Source organism: Akebia trifoliata, chromosome 7 (assembly GCF_017979445.1).
Source record: "Akebia trifoliata isolate Shusen 1 chromosome 7, ASM1797944v1, whole genome shotgun sequence".
Classification (NCBI taxonomy): domain Eukaryota; kingdom Viridiplantae; phylum Streptophyta; class Magnoliopsida; order Ranunculales; family Lardizabalaceae; genus Akebia; species Akebia trifoliata.
In genome coordinates this window covers 4,276,053-4,284,794 of record NC_141381.1, presented here as the reverse complement: position 1 = coordinate 4,284,794, position 8,742 = coordinate 4,276,053, and positions in this window count along the sequence as shown.

Here is an 8,742-nt window from a genome sequence, read left to right as displayed (position 1 = left end):
TTCGGTTTTATACAAAGTTTGATCCGAGAATTGAATCAAATTGACTAGTTCTCCATTTTTGTAACTCAAAATTGAATTGCAAGTTGTTCCAAACTGAACCAAATCACCCCAAAACTATCAGTTTGATTTGATTCTCTGTTTGAACCGGACCAAGTTGCACCCGCTAGGGCTAAATGCTAATGATGGTCACATGACCAAACTATCCCAGTTAACAAAATGACTTATTTCTTGAACCAATCTTATTGGAAACTGTAGACAATTTGGGTCTGATCCGATGAACTATGAAATTGCAATGTGAAAGTAAGATGACAATGACAACAATGATGAGCATTTGCCTTTAGTTGGAAGGAAAGTAACTCTCAAGAGATAATCTTCAAAATTTATTGAAGATGAGGACAAGAAGTCCATGGAAAATGTACAAAAACAAAGGCAGTCAAAAGCAAATGAGCCGAGGCAAGAAAGCAAAACAAATAACTACTCCCTAATTACATTCTTCCATCTAAACAAAAAAGTCCTAAAAAAAGAAACCCTTAAAATCCTTAAATCGTTTACACCAAAAGAACAACAAACAAAAAATATTGAAAGAAGCATGAATGCAACACTTTTTGACTGTTTGGCATTGTTTTATTGAGCTCTTCCTCTTCCAACTTTGTTGGCCAGTGCAATTGTGTCATACTATTTTTTTTTTCTTTGTTTACGTGTATTTAGCACTCTGATTCTCATATTGGATCACATTCGCTCAATCATTTTTGACTCAATCAATCCAAGTCAACTTGTACAAGTCAAAAATCCTAGTGTTTTAAAACCAAGCCAAACTTGGGAGACAATTTGTCTCATATAAAAGTTGCGGACTGAGCTGAATTTTTGTGAGGATGATATCTATGATGAAGAGATCATCCTCAAATAATAATAATAATAATAAATAAATAAATAAATAAGTCCAATCTAATACTTCAAACTCCATAAAAAATGATTTACAAATTAACATTAAAAAATCGATGATTCATAATTTTAAATCACTTTTGATAATGTTAGAAGTTTCAGATTAGGTTGATTTTTTGTAAGAATGATCTCCTCATCATAGAGATCATCCTCACAAAATATCAACTCATTTCAAAACTTTTATGCCATATTAGACAAAATTGTCTCTTTAACGTTGACTGATGAACTTGATTCCATTTAAGTGCCACCTATGTATGTGACTAACACTTTTGTCCTATACGGGTTAGAAGTTTTGAAATAGGCTGATTTCGGTGAAGATGATCTCTATGACAACACGTGTTAGCCAAATAGTTGGCCCTTGAACGAAACCTCTATATATATATATAGAGTCAGGTTCCGTAGACACATAAAGCTACAACGTTTTTGTCTTATATGATTAAAAAAGTTCGAAATGGACTGATTTTTTGTGAGGATGATCTCTATGGTGAGAGGATCATCCTTGCAAAAAAAAAAATCAGCCCATTCCAAAACTTCTAACCCCATCAAAAGTGATTTACAAAAAATGGACGGTCCAAAATTCTTCAACTTGTAAACATAGAGCTAAAAGTTTTAGAATGGGCTGATTTTTGGCAAGGATGATCTCCTCAACATAGAGATCATCCTCACAAAAAATCGGCCCATTCTGAACCTTTTTACCCATATAAGACAAAATATATTGTAGCTTTATGAGTAGTTTTATGTGTATACGGATCCTGATTCATATATATATTAAAATAAATGAAGCAATTCCACAACAAATTATATATATTTTAAATATTATAATAATAGTTATCGATGAAATTTAAATGAATCAAAGTCAAGAGAAATGATTGGGCCATTATGGTTAGGGCAACGCTTGGACGTTGCCTAAGGGTCTGGTTGGGAGAAGGCCCCTACTATTTTCTTTTCAAATAGCTCCATTTTTAAGAATCTAACATGATGGATGGCAAAAAGGTGAGAGACTTTCGAGGTTCATATAAGAATAGAGAGTTGATATTGGCACAAGGGGCGGCGCTAGTAAAGGGCAGTTGCCCCTGTTTTTTTTTTATGGTTATATATATGGGAAATGTTCAGCACCCTAAGTTTTACCACACACTTTAACAAACGTTTTTTGTCCTACATGGGTTAGAAGTTTTGGAATGAGCTGATTTTTGGTGAGGATGATCTCTATGATTAGAAGATCATCCTCCTCAAAAATCAGCCCATTCCGAAATGTTTAGCCCCATGTTTACACGTTGAAAAATCGTGGGCCGTCCATTTTTTGTAAATCATTTTGATGGGGTTAGAAGTTTCGGAATGAGCTGATTTTTGGTGAGGATGATCTCTATGGTGAGGAGATCATCCTCACCAAAAATCAGCTCATTCCAAAACTTCTAACCCATGTAAGACAAAACGCGTTTGTTAAAGTGTGTGGTAAAACTTAGGGTGCCGAACGGGACCCTATATATATATATTCTAAAATCAGTAATCTTTAAGCACTTCAAGTTGAAGAGGGGAACGCGATGGTTTACATTATTCCATTGTAGGGCTGGCAATGGATTCGCTCGACACTAGATCAGTACCACTTTAATATCGATCCAATTTTTTTAAACATGCACCTGATCCGAATCAATCAGATTAATGAATGTGTGAACCGAATCCAATCTATTTCATTTTATCCTTAATCCGAAATCGATCCGAATACATGCCTTATTTTCAAATTATTTCAAAAGAAGTATATATATATATGTATATATAGGGTCCCGTTCAGCAACAAACATTTTTCAAAATATGGGTTAGAGGTTTTAGAATGGGCTGGTTTTTGGTGAGGATGATCTCTACGGTGAGAAGATCATCCTCACCAAAAATCAGCCCATTCCAAAACTTCTAGCCCCAGTTTACAAGTTGAAAAATCGTGGACCGTCCATTTTTTGTAAATCATTTTTTATGGGGTTAGCAGTTTTGGAATGAGATGATTTTTGGTAATGATGATCTCCTCACCGTAGAGATTATCCTCACAAAAAATCAGCCCATTCTAAAACCTCGAACCCATGTTTTGAAAAATGTTTTGCCAAAATGTTTGTCAAAATGTTTGTTGCTGAACATTTCCCATATATATATATATATATATATATGGGAAATGTTCAGCACCCTAAGTTTTACCACACACTTTAACAAACGTTTTTTGTCTTACATGGGTTAGAAGTTTTGGAATGGACTGATTTTTTGTGAGGATGATCTCTATGATTAGAAGATCATCCTCCCCAAAAATCAGCCCATTCCGAATGTTTAACCCCATGTTTACACGTTGAAAAATCGTGGACCGTCCACTTTTTGTAAATTATTTTTGATGGGGTAGAAGTTTTGGAATGAGCTGATTTTTGGTGAGGATGATCTCCTCACCATAAATCAGCCCATTCCAAAACTTCTAACCCATGTAAGACAAAACACGTTTGTTAAAGTGTATGGTAAAGCTTAGGGTGCTGAACGGGACCCTATATATATATATATATATATATATAAATTTTAAAAAAAAAACCTATTTTTCAATTAGAAAACCAAAAAGATTAAAATGTTTTATTTATATGTATTTATGTGAAAATAAAAATAATAAAATATATTAAAATATATTTGGATCAGATTTTTTTCTAGGAGGATTGGGATATATCCGAATCCGATTAAAACTTGTATCAGATCTAAGATCTCAATCCAAATCCGATCTAGAAATCTGATTTCTCATGTTTTTTGAATCAGATCGGATTAATTCGGACATCGGGTATATTTAGATCATTGCCAGCCCTAGTCCATTAGATAAGACTGAGGTCGACGGGGCCATCTCAACGTTTTGACCGATATTTGGTACAAGCTATGGTCTTCAACAAATGACATTGCCACTTAACATTGGTCTTCTCTTGTACACTAATGAGAAATGACCCAAATGCCATTCTCTTCAAGTTAAGGTCCAAGAAGATTATTGCCATTAAACATTACCATATGGGCTTTGAATCCTTGAAGAAAAAGTTATATTATGAGGAGGGTATGTCCTCTCAATCGGTGCAATCATAGAAGAACTAATCTAAATTAAAATACCTTTGTATTGAATTAAGAAAGTTCAAAAAACAGTCGTAAGAGGATTTGGGATTTAATGTTTCCAATTCGATTCAAAGATATCAAGCTTAATGGGAAATTTAATGCTATTTTGACCACATAAATAAAATAGGCATAATAAATCCCAATTGATCTGGTGAAATACTCATATAATTTAATCTTTTTCTCACCAATTGATAATAAATTAACCGTAATAATTTCACAATATGACCGAAAAGTGAATAAACTCAAAAATCGATTTTCACTTAATGCACCTAAAAAGAAATGAATTGACCCATCCATTTTTTAAACCCTTCTAGTTAAATTTTAACAAGTAAAACATTAGCGAGTCGGCTCAAGATTAAAAAAAAAATTAAAAATTCTAAGAAGTTAATGTGCCCCGAGTGAGTTAACCCATGGTTTTTTTTTTTCTTGAAAACTTTTCTTTTGAAAAAAAAAAGTATTCTAAATATCAGTGAGTTGACTCATCATATAAAAGTCAATTCAATTCAATTGATGAATGTATCACCTCTAAACAATGACCCGACTCATTGATTTGTTTGTATGATTCAAGGAATACAAATCATGCTTACTTAGGTGAGTGCATTTGCCCCGATCAGAGAGTGTTCGCATATGGGTAACACTAAAAAAATTCCTACTCAAACCATTCAACCAAATTTTGTATAAAAGAAAATACAAGAGAGCGGATTAAGAAACCTTCACAACCACTAGGTGCGATTGTATGATGGATTACGTCGTGATTATATGTGAGAATGAAAGGGAAGAAAAGAATAAAAAACTGATTGAAAGAGTAAGAGGCGAGTGAGATCAACATGATTGTTTTCGATTTGATTTTTCGAGACATGAACACCTCGTCCTAAACCTACATCAAGGATTAGTGATTCATAAAAAAATAGTAACTCACACAATTTCCTGACTTTAAAGTTTTCAACCTCTATCAAAATCTATGACCTCTAATTTGATCCTTTGACATGAGGTCATGTTTAATCATTTCACCATTGAAATCGTTACATTGCTCCATTGAACCTATCAAGATGAAGAAATATCAAAATATAACAAAAAATTAAAATCCCCCCTTTGGGCACTCCTAGGCAATTTACGTAAGGTAAGATGTACGCAATTTTAATCCACTGAACCTATGCTCTGTGAAAATTGTTGCTAACTTGATTGCCCAGATATGCTCACAAGCACCAAAGTTAGGGTTCAAAAGTATATATTATAACAAAAGACTTGAGAACCTACGATTATAATCCAAAGTTATCCCCCACCCCCTCTCCAACCTTAAAAAAAGAAGAAAAAAATTACTTAATAGACCTTGTGGTAGGAGTTTTTCAATCTATTTCAAACATTTGTAACAATAATAAAAGACAAGCGAAGTTGGGATTCTAATTTTTTTAAAAGATTATGTCGTAACTTTTGATTCAAGTGTCTATTTTGCAATATTTTGAGAATTTCGAGAAGATATATCCAGTATTGAAGTAGAACAAATGAAAAAGAACACACACAGAGACACACCAAAAAAAAATCTGAATCACATTTACAACGTGGACTTCACCACTTTTTATTGTTGAGTTCACTATTTTTACAGGATCAACAGTTTTTTCACTATTTTTATTGTCTAACTCAACAATAAATATTGGTGATCTCGATGATAAAAATGTTGAACTCAAAATTTATCATGGAGTCTTGAAAAATTTTAGAGCCCTTACTTCGTTCATCATTTTGTTTTGGTATAAATTGTCGAAATAGATTAAAAAAAAAAAAAAACATCTAAATATTCAAAATTAAATTGACTATCGAGTTGCAACCCAAAAATTAGAGGTTATTTAGAAAGAAAGCCGTCCCAAATGAAAAAAAATTTGAAATGAATAGCCCATTTCAAAATCTTGAAGAAACCATCTCCATTGGATTCCATGTGGCATTTCAAAGGAGGTATTTAAAATTTTGACAGAAATGTAGGGGTTTAAAATAAATAGAAAATATCACATGTCTTGTAATGAAAAGGGTTCCTTTGAAATTTGAAGCAGGTTGGCCTATTCAAAGTCAGACTCCTTCCAAATGGTCGATTAAATAAATTTTCCTTCAGCCCAACTTTATTTATTACACCCCAATTTCTTAAATTATTTATCACACCTTAATTAAAGATTAAAACACACTTCAAATATTACGAAGGTTTGATTCAATATAATCTCAACATTACAAAATATTATAACACTCGTTCAAACAATTTGAGTAGTTATTTGTAATTATGATTAAACTCATATATAATCCTAAACTCAAAAAATAAAAATTGAGAGAACTCCTGTCAACATTCCAACTTTTTTTTATTCTCAATCATTCACTTATTTTCTTTAAAAATATTTCTCAAAACGTGCGTAACTTATGTCAAAATTTCGATTCCGATACATTGTTCAATTTAATTATCAAAACATATTTTTTCTACTAAATTCATCATTTTTACAATCAACAAATACGCTGATTAATTACTAACAAGATCGTTGATATGGTAAAATTATTGGTATTCTATCAATGGATTTGTTGATTATAAAAATGATGAATTCATTAATTATGAAAACGAAGAATTTACTCGAAAAATATGTTTTGAAAATTAAAATAAACATTATACTGTGCTTAGAATATCGTCGTATTCAATCCACAAAATAGAGATTCACCCTTCTCTTTATTTTTAATTGGGATGTGATAAGTAAAAGTTTTAATGCCAATAGTAACTTTAATAAAGATGTTATAATTTTTTCACTAGCAAACATCGTACGATCCAATCTCCATTCATTCCTTTGTTACTAAGCTTTCAATATAAATAACATTTATTCCACAAAACATGGGCCTACTATTTTACGTCATAAACGCGCTATCCTGAAAGAATCTAAGAACACAGTTATCGAAAGGAGGAAACGTGGACCACTTGGGATGGACCCACTTTTTCGATCCTATCATTTGTTAAACAGATCCCCTTTCCTTACTAGCACAGTGAGGAAAAAGACGTTACTAAGCCGCATCCACCGTAAAAAATATCTCGAGATGCGTAACAAGATCTTAAGGAATTGTAACACATCTCGAAGTCTTTTTTTATTTTTATTTTGTTACCTTTGGAAAAATAATTCAATCTAATGCCCATAGTCATAATTAGCCACGTGGCAGAAAGAGATGCGTAACCTCCTCAGAGAAGTCATTCTCAGCTCTAAAAGAAGTGAAAATTTTAAATAATATCCATGGTAAATAGTCATCTTGATGTGAAAGATAACTTGACTGACTTTTAAAAAAAGAGCTATAGTAGCTTCGACTGAACTACATAGGCACGTGCAAATTACCCATTACTCCAACACAAAAAAATGGAATCGAATCGGGGCGACATTTTATTGGATCGAATCGAGATCCAAATATTTTGTTCTAAGTTCGATTTCCACCCTCGGAGACCGGACCGAACCCTAACCAAATCAGGGTTAAAACCCAAAAATTTCAAAAAATCTGAAATATTTTTCCCACTTCTGTCTTTATATTTATGCAATTGATCACAAAATATCTATTTTATATGATAGTAAATGATTACCAATCAAAAGAAAATTTCTTTATATATATGATTTGTACAATAGATAATGGGTCGTGATCCGTTAACTTCTAAGAATGACTCATGAAAAAAACACAAAATCCGATGACTGAAATTTATGAGTATCCTGATAACATATTTCGGTGATACTTATCTCGATCATAAATCTCAATCATTAGATTTTTCATTTAAAGAGTTGGGATCATGTATTTTTTTCACGAGTCATTATTAGGAGTCAAGGGAGTGTGACTCATAGATAATAAAGTAACTATGTTATATAATAAATAATTATAAAATAATAATAATAAAAAGTTTTATCTTCATATTTTATATTTCATAAAAAATTTATTTCTATATTTATGTTTTATATTTTATAAAATAGTCAACAACACATACAACCATTTTTCTTTATATATATATACATATGATTTGCACAATTAAAACTAAAATAATTATTTTATTATAATAAATAGTTACCAAATAGAAAACAAAATGTTCTTTCTTTATATTTTATATATATAATAGGCAATAAAATAAAATTTTGTTTGTATCTTTATATTTTATATAATTAGAAACAACAAAATAATTATTTTAAGATAATAATATATCTTAAAATATATAAAGTAAGCTATATAAGTTAATGTAAATCATGTATATAATAATTTATTAAAAAAATAACTGAAATTTCAAATCGGATCAATTTGATTTTAGTTCTTTCTGTTAGAACAAAACTTAAAAATTTTGATTTGATTTAGCCAAGCCCGAACCGATCCCAAAAATTTGATTTCATATTAGACCCGACTCTGATTGATTCCAATAAAAAGAAAATTCAAAATTTTAATAATCCGGATAAATGGGTACCCAATGACACCACTACCATGTAGTTAGGATAAGCACACAAGACGTCAAAGTAAATATGTTATTTATTTTCAATTTAAAAGAATATAATTAAGGGAAAGTAGAACAGTGAGACTCTTTTAGTCTTCAGTCTTCAGAGGGCGAAGAGAAGTTTCCTTCACACATTTGTCGTTTTGAGGATTATCCCATGAAAAGTCGACACGTGTAGGATAAAAATGACCTTACCAAGCAAGCAATCATAAAAGACTTCG